Source organism: Octopus sinensis, linkage group LG9 (assembly GCF_006345805.1).
Source record: "Octopus sinensis linkage group LG9, ASM634580v1, whole genome shotgun sequence".
NCBI classification, from domain to species: Eukaryota; Metazoa; Mollusca; class Cephalopoda; order Octopoda; family Octopodidae; genus Octopus; species Octopus sinensis.
In genome coordinates this window covers 15389942-15406568 of record NC_043005.1, presented here as the reverse complement: position 1 = coordinate 15406568, position 16627 = coordinate 15389942, and the positions used below count along the sequence as shown (strand labels likewise).

Genomic DNA, 16627 nt, shown 5'->3' with positions numbered 1-16627 from the left:
TTACTTCAGAAGTTGTGAAATTTGTGTTTTTGTAATCATGTGTCTGCTGTAGTCTGTGATTTTGTCATGGACAGGAACAAAGAGCCAACATGAAATTTTGCGTTAAACTTGTGAGGTCTGCTACAGAGACATTGAGCATGCTTCAGCAAGCTTACGGTGACAAGACAAAGGGTCATGTGCAATGTCTCGAGTGGCACAGGTGCTTCAAAAGCAGAGAAAGGTCTCTGGAAAATGAACAATCTGGAAGACCTTCCATGAGCATCACCCCAGGAAATGTGGTATTGTGCATTGAGAATTCACCCCATCACCAGGACCAGGCTATAAATCAAGTGTTTTACTGTGATGTTTCAAAGTGTTTGAAGGAGGACATTCGGCAAAAGTGACCAGGTCTGTGGAGCACAAAGAATTGGATTCTTCATGACAATGCCCCCCCCCCCCATCACTGAGCTCTCTTCACTTGTGAGTTACTCGCCGAAAACAACATGGCATCACTTCTGCACCTGCCCTTTTTGCCAGATTTCAATTTCTATGAGTGCGGAATCATGAAGTTGCCAGAAAGACAGCAAAAGGTCATCAAACGAAACATAAAATATATAATTGATTAAAGTTTATTCTTTGTATGAAAAAAAAATGACTTTTATTTTGCACTGAAAAACCGAAATTACATTTTTGCCAACCCAACAAGTCTCAAAAATTCTACCATACGTCTTGGAGGTTGAAAGTTACATTTTTCATAGGCATATCCTAACCCCAGAGGAAAATTATCTATGTTAGACAGTAATCTGAACCCCTATATATGACCACTCAGTGAAGTGTATAATTTATACTTTGAAGTAGTAAATAAACAAAAGTATCATAAATTTTTTTAAATATACACAATAGGCGTAGGAGTGGCTGTGTGGTAAGTAGCTTGCTTACCAACCACATGGTTCTGGGTTCAATCCCACTGCATGACACCTTGGGCAAGTGTCTTCTACTATAACCTTGGGCCGACCAAAGCCTTGTGAGTGGATTTGGTAGATGGAAACTGAAAGAAGCCTGCCGTATATATGTATATGTATATATGTGTGTTTGTGTGTCTGTGTTTGTCCCCCCCAACATAACTTGACAACCGATGCTGGTGTGTTTATGTCCCCGTAACTTAGCAGTTCGGCAAATGAGACCAATAGAATAAGTACTAGGCTTACAAAGAATAAGTCCTGGGGTCAATGTGCTCGACTAAAGGTGGTGCTCCAGCATGGCCACAGTCAAATGACTGAAACAAGTAAAAGAGTAAGAGTAATCACAAAAATTCGTTCCTGTATGGGTAATGTATGTTAGATGAGGCGACTGACGAGTGATATTTTACATGTGTATCTATATTTCCTGTATTGTCACTCTCTTCAAACAACCTGACTTTAATGGAACATTATTAAGTGATGAAAGAAGTAAAACTGCAGTATGTTAAAAAGGTTTACAAGCAAATATTAATAACAATACTCAATGCCAACTTCCGTTGGCTGACTTCCATTGGCTGACTTCCGTGCCGGTGGCACGTTAAAAACACCAACTGATCGTGGCCTATGTCAGACCCCCCTGGCACCTGTGCAGGTGGCACGTAAAAAGCACCCACTACACTCGCGGAGTGGTTGGCGTTAGGAAGGGTATCCAGCTGTAGAAACACTGCCAGATCAGACTGGAGCCTGGTGCAGCCTCCTGGCTTCCCAGACCCCGGTCGAACCATCCAACCCGTGCTAGCGCTGAAAACGGACGTTAAACGATGATGATGAATACTATCATAATCACTAACTCACTCTCTGTGATGAAACCTGTTGTGTTTAAACAGCAACATAGGCTTCCTCCTTGATCTCTGAAAGCTATGGTCTTAACCAGTTTAAACCTGGACCTGCTGACATTAGGAGTGATCTGCAACTTCAGAAGATTTTACTTAAAATTTTTAGCATAACTGTTATTATGGCAACCTCAAGCATAAGATACTCTTGCACAATTGGCTACAAGCTACAAGTGATTGAATATGCCAAACAGCATGACAACAGGGCTGCAGAGAGGCATTTTAGAGTAACACCAACTGATAAAAATGATCCGCAACTGGAAGGAACATGAGGACCTGTTGAAGCTTGCATCAAGACTTAAATGTAACCTGCATCAAACTGCAGCTAAGTGGCCAGAACTGGAGCAAGAGATGAAGGAGTGGATAGTTACAGGGTGAAATTCGTGTCTTACTGTATCAATAAAAATGATTATTAATGAATCAAAAGAGAGGGCAGGAGCACGAGGCCTGGATGATTTTTGTGGCACATCAAGCTGGTATTACAGATTTATGAAGAGGCATAGACTGGCAATGAAAATGAAAACATGAATAGCACCAAAAATGCCTGAAGATTATAACAAAATATCAAATTTCACAGGTTCATAATCAGTGAAAGAAAAGAGACTGACTATGAACTGGGTCAGATCAGAAACATGGATGAGGTGTCACTAACGTTTGATGTGGTATCAAATAGAACAATGGATGCTAAATGGTCCAAAACCATATGTGTAAAGACATCCGAGCATGATCGTTGCCAGAGCAGCTAACTGGCTTCTGTTATGGTGGCACATAAAAAGCAACATTCAAGCGTGATCGTTACCAGCGTTTACTGGCACTTGTGCCTGTGGCACATGAAAAAACATTCAAGTGAGGTTGTTGCATGTGCTGCTGGACTGGCTCCTGTGCAGGTGGCATGTAAAAAACACCATTTGAGCATGGCCATTGCCAGTACCGCCTGACTGGCCCGCGTGCTGGTGGCATGTAAAAGCACCCATTACACTCTCGGAGTGGTTGGCGTTAGGAAGGTCATCCAGCTGTAGAAACTCTGCCAGATCAGATTGGAGCCTGGTGCAGCCATCTGGTTCACCAGTGCTCAGTCAAATCGTCCAACCCATACTAACATGGAAAGCGGATGTTAAACGATGATGATGATGATGACATCTGGACATTAGAAAACCCATTATACTGTGGTACTATCATGTTGTGCTGATGGAACAAAACTGCCACCGCTGCTTATTTTCAAGAGGAAAACTTTACCAAAAGACAAAATTCCACATGGAATTTTTGTTCACATCCACTCTAACAGGTGGATGGAAGAAGAGGGAGTGAAGTTATGGCTAGATAAGGTCTGGTCAAGGTGTTCTGGTGGCCTCCTTAAAAACCATCCCTTCTTGTGTGGGACAAGTTTCGTACCCACAAAACGAAGGCTATTAAAGAAAGGGTGCAGAAACTGAAAGCAAAAATGGCAGTGATCCCTGGTGGTTTAACAAGCCAATTACAACTACTGGGCGTATCAATCAACAAGCCTTTTAAGGCATTTATGAAAGAAGAGTGGAATCAGTGGATAAGAGCCAAGGATCATGACCTAACACCAACAGGTTGTTTGAAAAGGCCAACAATTGCTCAGGTGTGTGAGTGAGTCCTGAAATCATGGAACACTGAAAATTGAAGTAGTAGTGAAATCTTTTTAAAAATGTGGTATCAGTAATGCATAAGGTAGGACAGAAGATGACATTTTGTTTGAAGATAGTAACACTTCAGATAGTATTGATGATCCAGATGATTTTTCTGGTTTGGGCGCTATGGATGACTGCAGTCAGTTTTCAGGATTTGAAGAGTGAAATATTTTTCTTATACCTGCATGTTTAATATTTGCAAACTTTAAGGCGGCGAGCTGGCAGAAACATTAGCACGCCGTTATGTTCAGAGTTCAAATTCTGCCAAGGTCAACTTTGCCTTTCATCCTTTCGGGGTCGATAAATTAAGTACCAGTTATGCACTGGGGTCGACTTAATCCATTTGTCTGTCCTTGTTTGTCCCCTCTATGTTTAGCCCCTTGTGGGCAATAAAGAATTAAGAAACATTAGCACGCCAGGCGAAATGCTTAGTGGTATTTCATCTGTCTTCATGTTCTGAGTTCAAATTCCACCAAGGTTGACGTTGCCTTTCATCCTTTCAGGATCGATTAAATTAGTACCAGTTACGCTCTGGGGGCGATATAATCGACTTAATCTGTTTGTCTGTCCTTGTTTGTCTTCTCTGTGCTTAGCCCCTTGTGGGTAGTAAAGAAATAGGTATTTCATCTGTCTTCACGTTCTGAGTTCAAATTTCACCGAGGTCGACTTTGCCTTTCATCCTTTAGGGGTTTAATAAATTAAGTACCAGTTGCATACTGGAGTCGATCTAATCAACTGGCCCTACTCCCCCAAAATTTCAGGCCTTGTGCCTAGAGTAGAAAAGAATATTTGCACACTTTTTAATCTTTTACCATTGTAATTTAATTGCAATATTTTTTTTGTCGTGTCCATGTGAAATTTTTACAAATGGTAATAACATGAAATATTTTCAGTATTTGAAGATTAAAATATGTTTTCTTATTTGTAACTAGCAGTATCGCCCGGCGTTGCTCGGGGTTTGTAAGGGAAATAACTATATAAGCATTTTTAGAGATGTAAAGTATAATAGACATCTCAATATGGCTAACCACAAAGGAAGGGGGTGTTACTGTAGCTTTTTACGTTCTGAGATTTAATAATAAATTTTTAGAGAGTTACTTCCCTTATATATGCCAAAAATGCATTAAAAATGGGAAAAATTGATGGTAAATTTTTTTTTAAATCGTAGACTCATCGTAGACGCACTCTAATACCCAGAAGGGCTCGATATGAATCACGACTATAAGATACCTGCTTTTGGTTAAACTGCATCGCAAAATGTGGGAGTAGTTAGGAATCTAAATCGTAGGAGACAGACAGCACACAACCTCACTTTTATATATAAAGATATTTCAACTGCATAGATTTTAATCTCTGTGTTTATTTTGTTCTATTTGGCAGTCATCTTTTGTGTGGTTCTTCTATAAATGGTAGCAATAAGCAAAATATTTTCAGGATTTTATGAATGAAATGGTTTTTATTACTCTTTCTCTTTTACTTGTTTCAGTCATTTGACTGTGGCCATGCTGGAGCACTGCCCTTAGTCGAGCAAATCGTTACAATGACGTTTTTTTCTTTATTTTACTTTTCACTGCATCTATAAAGGTAACAAGACCCAAAGTACTGGGACCTTATTTTTATACTCTTTACTCTTTTACTCTCTTACTTGTTTCAGTCATTTAACTGTGGCCATGCTGTAGCACCACCTTTAGTTGAGCACATCGACCCCAGGACTTATTCTTTGTAAGCCTAGTACTTATTCTATCGGTCTCTTCTTGCCGAACTGCTAAGTTACGGGGATGTAAACACACTAGCATCAGTTGTCAAGCGATGTTTGGGGAGGGGGGACAAACGCAGACACACAAACATATACGCACACGTACATATATACATATATACGTTGGGCTTCTTTCAGTTTCCGTCTACCAAATCCACTCACAAGGCTTTAGTTGGCTCATGGCTATAGTAGAAGACACATGCCCAAGGCGACATGAACATGTGAGAATGGGACTCTGTGTGAGTGTGTGTGTGTGTGTGTGTGCATGCATGTTTATGGATGTGTGTGTGTGTGTGCATGCATGTTTGTGGATGTGTGTGTGTGTATGCGTGCATACATGCATATGTGAGTATATGACTGTGTGAGGGTGTGTGTGTGTGTGTGTCTACATGTTTATGGATGTGTGTGTGTATGTGCATGCATGTTTGTGGATGTGTGTGTGTGTATGCGTGCATACATGCATATGTGAGTATATGACTGTGTGAGGGTGTGTGTGTGTGTGTACATGTTTATGGATGTGTGTGTGCATGCATGTTTATGGATGTGTGTGTGCATGCATGTTTATGGATGTGTGTGTGCATGCATGTTTATGGATGTGTGTGTGCATGCATGTTTGTGGATGTGTGTGTGTGTATGCGTGCATACATGCATATGTGAGTATATGACTGTGTGAGGATGTGTGTGTGTGTACATGTTTATGGATGTGTGTGCGCATGCATGTTTGCAGATTTGTGTGTGCGTGTGTGTGTGTGTGTGTGTGTGTGAGTTTGTATTTTTTTTTGTTTTTTTTCTAGTTTCAGCTCAGAGCTGTGGCCATGCTGATGCACCGCCGTTGTATGTTTTTGTTCCTCAGATACTTACAGCCGTTATGTAATCCTTTTTCAGACAGGTATTCTCCATCTGAGTGACCTTGTTTGTCTGGAACAACCACCCAACGGATATTCAAATACGCATGCAAGTGTACAAACACACACACACACACACACACACACACACACACACACAAACACACACTCAGGGTAGTGAGGTGTCATATGAAAGAAGATTATATACCAAGATCAATCTGATCAATTATTCCTACTGGTCCACAAGTAAAAAACCGAACAAACAAAAACAAAAAACAAACTGGTTTTTGTGCTGAGAGACAATAGAAAAATAATTCGCTTTAATTGGAAGTACAATAGCTTTGCTGTGAGTTTAAGGCTAGTAGAAAACTGACAGCAAGGTCATGAGGTCAAGTACAATTATAGCCATTGTACAGAACAACCCTCAAACTACTTAAGATATATATATATATATACATGGTGAGATGGGTGAATTGTTGCCATTTTATACTTTTGATTTCGTGCATGCGCATTGTTTTTTTGTTTTTTTTTGTTAGCTACACAGTATAGTAGGGTCAGTTGGGCACTGTCTGTGAGAGAAATAGTACCATGACGCAATTCACTCTGCCAGAAATTTGGAAATGTCATGTTGTACTGCTTGGCATTTGGGTACTTTTTGGTTATCTTACCTCCATTAAAAAATTGGGTTATTTCCCCATGTTTTATGAAAAATATCAGTACTTTTGGTTATCTCCTTCAACTAAAAAAAACTGTTTAACCCTCAATAAGACAAAAAAATGAAAAAATTAATAAACATAAAAAATGAAATGATGAAACATTGTTTTGACTCTGATAATCTTTATATATAAAAGTAAGGTTGTGTGTCTGTCTCCTACAATTTAGATTCCTAACTACTCCCACATTTTGCGGTGCAGTGTAACCAAAACCGGGTATCTTATAGTCGTGATTCATATCGAGCCCTTCTGGGTATTAGCGCGCGTCTACGATGAGTCTACGATTTAAAAAAAAATTTACCATCATTTTTTTCCATTTTAATGCATTTTTTTCGCTATTATATAAGGGAAGTAACTCTCTAAAAATGTCTATGATGAGTCAACGATTTAAAAAAAAATTTACCATAATTTTTTTTCCATTTTTAATGCATTTTTTTGCTATTTTTTGGTTATAACTCTCTAAAAATGCTTATATAGTTATTTCCCTTACAAACCCGAGCAACACCGGGCGATACTGCTAGTATTTTTACAACAAATCATACCATGCCTTTCAAGGCAACAATGTGTTGAATTATTCAATCAAAAGGATCTAACTCTTTTAATCCAATCTCTTGTCACAACAGGACTCTGCACCATGCCACACAAGCAAGAGAACCCAGTCGTGGGTGTCAGACAATTTCTGTGACCACATTACCCCTAACATCTGCAACTCCCTTGATTATTATGTGTGGGGTGCTGTTGAGTGAGAGACCAACAAAACTCCTTGTAACACCAAAGATGAACTGAAGGCAAGGATTACAGCAGCATTCACCAACTTAAACAAGGAGACTGTCCAAAAGAGTTGCAGTAGATTCCAAAATTGTCTGGAAGCTGTGGTTGAATCCAGTGGCAATTTTATTGAATAAATTTACTCTTTAGTATTTTAAGATATTTCTATGTAGTTTTTGGTAAATATATCCGTTAAAATGTGATGTCAGTGTTATTTTCATTTTGCATAATTTAGACAACAATTTATTAATTCCCAAACTTCAAGTGAAGCCTGCAATTTATTGATTGTTATCCCTCTCTTTCTCTCTTTCGGAGAGGCACTGAGCACCTACACACACGGCAGTAACTTCCACCTACAGAATTCAATCACAAAGCTTCGGTCGACTTGGGGCTATAGTAGAAGACACAAGCCCAAAGTGCCACGCAGTGGGACTGAACCCGGAACCATGTAGCTAGGAAGCAAGCTCCCTAACCACCTAAGTTACAAAAATGAAAATAACACTGATGTCTCATTTTAACAGATATATTTACCAAAATTACATAAAAATATCTTAAAATACTAAAGAGTAAATTTATTCAATAAAATCGCCATTGGCTTCAACCATAGCCTCTAGACAAGTTCGGAATCTTCTGCAACTCTTCTGGATATTGCGATAATCCGTGCCTTCAGTTATCTTACCTCCATTAAAACACTCTACAGTTCATCTTTGGTGTTACAAAGAGTTTTGTTGTATCCCATACATAATAATTAAGGGGTTGCAGTCTGGGGAGTTAAGTGGCCAGATGTTAAGGGTGATGTGGTCGCAGAAATTGCCTGACAGCAATGACTGAGTTCTCCTACGTGTGTAGCATGGTGCAGAGTCTTGTTGCCAGATATAGGGTCTTCCAGCAGCCACCCTCTTGACCCAGGGCAACACTACCTCTCTAGGCTCTTGACAAAGGCTTCCGTGTTGAGTCTGAGACCATGTGGGAAGATGAATGGAGGCTTAACGTCACCATCATCAGTGATCACAGGATGTTGACTGGATGTTTGATTTTTATCATTCTCAGCACATGTTTTGGGGACACAGCAAATCAACATTTGTTCTGAGTGTTCACCATCTGATCCTGGCAGAAATTTTTCTTGTTTGAGAAAACAAAGCATGTTTGGTTGGAGGGGATGCTTGAGTTTGTTCAAAAGCTTTGTAGCACAGTCTTTCTTCTTGTCCTTGATGGCTTGGGATAAAAATTGACCCTTTCTCATTTTGTATGAGGAATACTGAATGTCTCCATGCACAACTTGCCTGATAAGAAACTCAGACACTATCATGTCATTAGCGATGGACCTGATTGACTTGGTGGGATTATTATTAATCATGGCCTGGATCTCACCAATTCAGGAGTTCTTTTCTTATCAGAATAATCAGAGGGAGTTTTCTGAGCTGCCGTACCTTTGTAATTACCATTAGACTCATCCAACTTTTTCTGAATCCTCTGCACTGTCCTCAGATTGACACCCAAACACTCTGAAATGTTCGTATTGGAGTCTGTAGTGCAAATGCCAAGCAGTACAACATGTCATTTCCAAATTTCTGGCATCATGGTGCTGTTTTTTTCACAGACAGTGCCCAACTGATCCTACTATACTGTGTTGTCGACAAAATCAAAAACAATGTGCATGCGGGAAATTAAGAATATAAAATGGATATATATATATATAATTGCCAAACAAGTGGCATCCTATACAGGACAGTGCTACTGACGTTTATAACCCCAGGAAGACATCTCCTCCTGCTGGCTAACAACACACATTCTGTGTCCGACTAGTATTTACAAGGAGAGGTCATCACTCCCTTCACAAATACTAATCGGACACAGAATGTGTGTCGTTAGGCAGCTGGAGGAGATATCTTCCTGGGGCTATAAACGTCAGTAGCATTGTCCTGTATAGGACGCCACACTTGGCAATTATATGTTACAGTTCCATACTGCTACTGTTTATATCTTACTCAGAGATTTAATATAGTGTGTGTGTATATATATGCACATAAAAGCACCCACTACACTCTTAGAGTGGTTGGCATTAGGAAGGGCATCCAGCTGTAGAAACTCTGCCAGATCAGATTGGAGCCTGGTGCAGGCCATCTGGTTCACCAGTCCTCAGTCAAATCGTCCAACCCATGTCAGCATGGAAAGCGGACGTTAAACGATGATGATGATGATGATGATATATATATATATAGTTAGCACTTAAATTAATCAAAGAAGGCACACCTACATGATCACACCACGCTAGGAATAGCAACCAAATTCCCTCAAATTACACACTATATCAGCTGAAAATTCCCTCAAATCATATTGTACTGATGTCATCATCATCATTTAATGTTTATCTTCCATGCTGACATTGGTTAGATGATTTGACCAGATCTGATGAGTTGAAGGACTGTATCATACTCCTATGTCTTCTTTGACTTGGTTTCTACAGCTTGATACCCTTCCTAATGCCAAACACCCTACAGTATACAGAGTGTTTTTCTTTGATTTTTGTTTTTTTACTTTCTTTATGGCACTATCACTAGTGAGGTTTCCGTGTAGCTCACAGTATTATGATCTCCATCATTTGAATGAGGCTACAGTAGAGAGGGAGGCAGTGTTATCAGGGTTTGATAGATGGAACCAAAAGAGGTTTCTTGCTGTAGAGGAGATACATGGCTGTTCATATTATACAAGAGTGAGTGGCATTAATCACTGTGGAGATGGAAAGAGAAATAAAGATGATGATGATAAGGTGTTAGGTTGGGCCCTAAGGGAAGGACAGAAAAGGAGGATGGATAGAGGAAGTAAGAATGAGGAATGGTAAGTTATGATGTAAGGGTGCAAATATATTGAATGGTAAAGTGGGACAGAGGCAGGGTGGATTTTGATGATAAAATATGAGTTGGATGGAAGGTAGGAGAGAGTAGCTGATGACTAAAGATTGGAAAGGAGTGAATGTAGTAAATGATGGAGGGGTAGTCAATGATACTGTGGGGATGAGGTGAACCAAGAGAAAAGGGTCAGTGACTCAATGCTTGAGGGGCCCTACCAGAAAAGCATGAGTGAAGGAGGCCACATGGGTAGAAGTAGAACCAGAGTGGACCTCTTTGCTTCAGGGCAGTCGTGGCCGACAGACACATGTGGACATATGAGCTAGAGAGGGAATTTGCTGTTAGGTTCTGGGGATAGGTTAGGCAGGTAGACTGCTTTTTGGATGTAACCCAGCTGGATTAGTCAACACTGTAAGGAAACCTGAGAGGTAGGTGAATCGCACTTTGTTCCTCATACAACAGATACATATGATTTGGGGAGCAGGTGCTAATTTGACAGTATAAGGTGAAGAGGATTGACAGAAAGAGATAATGTGTAAATGGATAAAAGGCATATTGGACAATAGCTCTAAACATATAAAAAGTTAGGTTGGTCATATATGGAATGCTTTTGATCATAGACCTGCTCCATCAGAACTGACCTACAATGACACCATTAGTTATTACAGTTTTCATTTCTTTTCTAAGGAAAGGCCCATTCATAAAATGTTGATCTCATATTTTCTTACATAACAATGTACATTATGCTAATCCAATTTTTTTCTTTTCAATATTTTTGAGGCTACTTCATGGTTGAGTGATTAAAACTAGGAAAAAATGGGGAAAAAATATAAGGTTGTTGTAAAAGTACTTGAACTAATAATTCCTATGTAAATACAGGTCAACATTCTCAGATCCAACAATCTGTAATCCAGTTCCACAGGTGGTTCCCAAATAATCTTTATATATAAAAGTGAAGTTGTGTGCTGTCTGTCTCCTACGATTTAGATTCCTAACTACTCCCACATTTTGCGGTGCAGTTTAACCAAAACCGGCTATCTTATAGTCGTGATTCATATCGAGCCCTTCTGGGTATTAGCGCACGTCTACGATGAGTCTACGATTTAAAAAAAAATTACCATCATTTTTTTCCATTTTAATGCATTTTTTTCGCTATTATATAAGGGAAGTAACTCTCTAAAAATGTCTACGATGAGTCAACGATTTAAAAAAAATTTACCATAATTTCCATTTTCTTGCCTATAATTTTTTTTCCATTTTCTTGCTATTTTTTGGCTATAACTCTCTAAAAATGCTTATACAGTTATTTCCCTTACAAACCCGAGCAACGCCGGGCAATACTGCTGGTTTTACATGAGACAGAGAAACTTTGTGTGTGTGTGTGTGTGTGAATGAATGAGAGAAAGAGAGGCATAGAGAAACAAAGGAGTAAGAGAGTGAGAGTGTACATTTATGTGTGTGTATATGTATGTGTTTGGGTATGTGTGTATATCTGAGTGTATGTGCATGTGTGAGTGTGTGTGTGTCTGTGTATGCATGTGAGTGTGTGTGTGTGTGTGTGTGTGTGAATGTGTGTGTATGTGTGTGTATGTGTGGGAGTGTGGTTGTGTTTAGATGTATAAAGCTGTATGTAGGAAGTGAATATAGTCATCTTGTCTAAACTACAACAAATTTCACTTCTCATTTGTCACTCATCTTTTGTTGCCTTTATTATCCAATTGGTTCAGTTAACAGTGTGCTGTAAAGTTCTTTAATCTTTTAGCATTTCAACCAGTCACTAGGCCCAAATATTTTACTTGCTTTATGTTTACACTAGCTAGGTCCAGCCCCCTCACAATTATCCTACAAAGTCGTTCTAAAAATAAGAAATTACATAGTTGAAACCTCAAAGTTATAAGCTAATATATAATTATTTTAAAACAATGTGTATAAATAGGCATTACATTTGACGGAGTAATCTGAGCACTAAAGGGTTAAAGAACTTTAAGCATTTATAGTACTTCAGTTTCAGCCACTGAGATGATCACTCGTTAAATTACAAGTATTCATTTATTTATGTGAATCCTAACCTAATCTAATCCTCTATGCACCTGTAATTTACTGGACAATGTGAACATAATTATCTTTAATTAAGAAATAAACTTCCTAGTTTGAGTCCATCCAGGTTAGTATGATAGAGGGTTTTAGGTTTTCTTTTTTTGTTTTTTTTTTACTAAGAAGAATAAATGCTGTATCCATGAACATTTTCAGGGCTCCAATATTAGCGTGGGGGTTGGATAGGAAGTTATCAATAGACTAGAGAGCTGACTTGGATATTCATAGCAGAGTGAACCCTGCTAAACACATTTAAGGGTCAGCTGGTGATGATAAAATGGATGGAGTAGGGGTTTCAGACTAAGTCACCACCCCAACACAAGAATGGTCCCTTAGATAGGCTTCCTCGTGGTTTCCACTTACTTTCAGTTACAAGGTATTTTGGTTGACCTGAGGTTACAGTAGAAGACATTTGCCCAAAGTATGCTGCAGTGGGGTTGAACCAAAAATCATATCTTTGCAAAGAGAACTTCTAAACCATACAGTCATATTAGAAAATGATTGCTATAGAAATAAAACTCCCTAGTTTGAACTCAGTCTGTTACAATGTACATGTTCCATAAACAAGAACCTAATGAATCAGAGACAAAACTGGTTAAAATGTGGTGTTGATATAAAAATTGTATGTAGCTACGTAGATAAGACGCTCGTTTTGCAACCACATGGTTTTTGGTTCAGACACAGTGCATGCTACATTGGGTAAGTGTCATTTACCATATTTCTTTATTGCCCACAAGGGGCTAAACACAGAGGGGACAAACAAGGACAGGTAAAGTGATTAAGTCGATTACATCGACCCCAGTGCGTAGCTGGTACTTAATTTATCGACCCCCAAGGAATGAAAGGCAAAGTCGACCTCGGCGGAATTTGAACTCAGAACGTAAAGGCAGACGAAATATCGCTAAGCATTTCGCCCGGCGCACTAACATTTCAGCCAGCTCGCCGCCTTTACCATAACCTCAGACCAACCAATGCTTTGTGAGTAAATTTGATAAATGGAAACTGTGTGAAAGTCCATTGTGTGTGTGTGTGCTTGTCCCCTTCCCCTAACTGCTTGATGATCAATGTTGGTTTGTTTACATCTCTATAACTTAGAAGTTTGGTAAAAGAAACCAACAGAAATAGTACTAGACTTTAAAAATTTGATAGGGTCAATATGTTTGACTAAAATCCTTCAAGGCATTACCCCAGCATGGTTGCAGTCCAATGGCTGAAACAAGTAAAAGATAAAAGATATACTACAAAGATCATCATTATCATCATCGTCGTTTAACGTCCCCTTACCATGTTGGCATGGGTTGAACGGTTTGACTGAGGGCTGGCAATTCAGAAGGCTGCACCAGGCTCCAATCTGATCTGGCAGTGTTTCTACAGCTGGATGCTCTTCCTAACGCCAACCACTCCAAGATTGTAGTGGGTGCTTTTTACATGCCATCAGCACGGGTTCACTCAGGCAGCACTGGCATCGACCACGCTCGAATGCTTTTTATGTGCCACTGGCATGGGTGCCAATCAGGCGGTACTGACATCAGCCACAACAATGATTGAAGGGTACTCTTAGATGGGCCAGTTATGCTGCACTGGCATAGGCTATGGTTACATTCTCACTTGGCTTGCCGAGTCTTCTCAAGCACATCATATCTCCAAAGGTCTCGTCACTTCTCATAGCCTCCATAAAGCCCAACGTTTGAAGGTTGTGCTTCACCTCATCCCAGGTCTTCCTGGGTCTTCCTCTTTGACAAGTTCCCTCTACTGCTAGGATGTGACACCTTTTCACACAGCTGTCCTCATCCATATGCAACACATGACCATACCAGCACAGTCGTCTCTCTTGCACACCACGTCTGATACTTCTAATGTCCAACTTTTCTCTCAGGGTGCTTACACTCTGTCATGTATGCACACTGGCATTACACATCCAGCGGAGCATACTAGCTTCATTCTTTGCAAGCCTAAGATGGTGTTGATAATACAGAACATTATAATTCTATTGCATGGTCATCACTTATGAACAAGTATGACTTAGTAACAAGTACCTTGCTTTCCTTGACTGTTTAGATGCCTATAAGATCCCTCAGAGGAGGCCTTGTAAACCTATAAGATACTTGTGGCAAATATCATTAGCTTATAAGGTGCTTGTGACAAGCATCATAAGCTTGTATGATACTTATACCTGGAAGCTTATGTTGTGGAAGACATCATAAGATGCACATAACAAACATTGATATATCATCAGATATATCAATAAGTCAAATATTAATATATCATCAGATATATCAATAAGTCTGCTATAAATATGATGCTTGTCATAGGTATTTTATGAGCTTATGACACTCACCACAAAGTATCTTACAGGTATGCAATGATGCTAAATAGTAAATGAAAAGCATTTTAAAATGACTTGAAAATACTGTTTCACTCCTAAGTTAAAGCCATTTTACTCAATTTAAACAAGTAATGTGGTTAGGAAAATCATAAACACTTGGCTTCCTATTTGCTCTTCTTTAATATTGATATATATCAATCAATCAGTTCCTCTATTTCTATCTTATGATCTGTCTATTTCTCTGTCTATCTAACTAATTATCTACCTACCTACCTACCTACATACATACATACATACATACATACATACATACATACATACATACATACATACATACATACATACATACATACATGCATACATACATACATGCATACCTACCTACCTACTCATCTATCAATCAATCAATCTATCTATCTATCTATCTATCTATCTACCTACCTACCTACAACCTACCTACCAACCTACCTACCTACCTACCTATCTATCTATCTATCTATCTATCTATCTATCTATCTATCTATCTATCTATCAATTCATCTATCTATCTCTCTATCTATCCATCCATCCATCCATCCATCCATCTATCCATTCGCCTCCTTCCTTCAAACGAGAAGGAAGAGCTATTTTCATCATCCTTGTGGCTATGGTGAAAGAATGTATCTGGTGGATGCGTCTGAAAGGATTAGAGACAAACACTTTCCTCTCTGGTCAATCTCTCATCAACTTCTTCAAGTATCACTTGAAAAGGAAAGTGAAAGTAGAGAGGCAAGTTTTGTCTAGTGAATGTTTCAAAAAAAGATGGGTGAATGTAGCAAGGATGGCACGTATGAATGACGAAGCCACCTTGAGCATAATCCTATGAACCTAGAAAATTTAAAACAGAGGGTTACCTACTTGCAAACAAATGTGGTAACATGTAACATTATTGACCGAGGTTACCGTGGTCTTTTTCGTAGGCTTTTCTTTCCACGGATAAACCTTATCTGCTTCCCCCTTTACACTTTACATCATGACACTGTGATACACGATCCCTATTGATCGTTTTTTGGGGGTTTTTCCCCTTTTTTTTTCTTCTTTCCCTTTTGATCGAAAACCTACCCCACTTTTTTTTTCTTTCCCCAAAAAAGAAAAGCTCTACTTTGTAGGCTAATAAAGAAACATATCTATTTCTCTATCGGTCTGTCTGTCTGTCTAACTAACTAATCCATGTCAACATGGGAAAAAGACAGTTGTAGATTATGGTGATGATGATGAGGATAAGTTTGGAGGTGGTGGTGGTGGTCGTGATTATGGTGAAGGTCGTCATCGTAGTCGTCATGGTGGCAGTAGTGGTGGTCATGGTGGCAGTGGTGGCAGTCGCCGTCATTGTCATGTTGGTGGTCGGGGGGATGGTGAGAGAAGGAGTAAGAATGAATGGGAGGGAGAAAGAGAGAGGGAGAGAGAGAGAGAGAGAGAGAGAGAGAAGAGAGAGAGAGAGAGAGAGAGAGAGAGAGAGAGAGAGAGAGAGAGAGAGAGAGAGAGAGAGAGAGAAAATAGAAATTCAGAGCTTTGTGACTTGTCAGCATATCAATCAGTGAATTAGTAGTAGTTGAATCAGAGATTCCATCGAATTAAAGTGACTTATGCTGGTTATTTATCAAAGCTAATTCACATGCTTTCACTAAAGTCTGCAAGGTAAAGAGGAAATCTATTATCTTCAGTCAGTAATGGTCTAATTTGTTGTTGATACCTAGTCATTTTAGTATAGTGCTGCTACTGGTCTGCTGCTGCTGGTGCTGCTAGTGCTG

At 39.3% G+C, this 16627-nt stretch overlaps 1 long non-coding RNA gene across 2 annotated transcripts; it reads right to left on the bottom strand.

Moving 5' to 3' along the window:
* Window positions 1–1780: 1780 nt before the first annotated feature.
* Window positions 1781–13095, bottom strand: LOC118764682. Of its 2 annotated transcripts, none has more exons than XR_005000489.1 (3): window positions 13083–13095; window positions 8802–8806; window positions 1781–1888 (listed from the first exon to the last, which is right to left on the bottom strand). It is a non-coding gene; the product is annotated as an uncharacterized LOC118764682 (long non-coding RNA). The 2 variants fall into 2 exon arrangements; XR_005000490.1 differs by lacking the exon at window positions 8802–8806 and adding an exon at window positions 12982–12983 and having other exon boundaries at window positions 1799–1888.
* Window positions 13096–16627: the final 3532 nt, after the last annotated feature.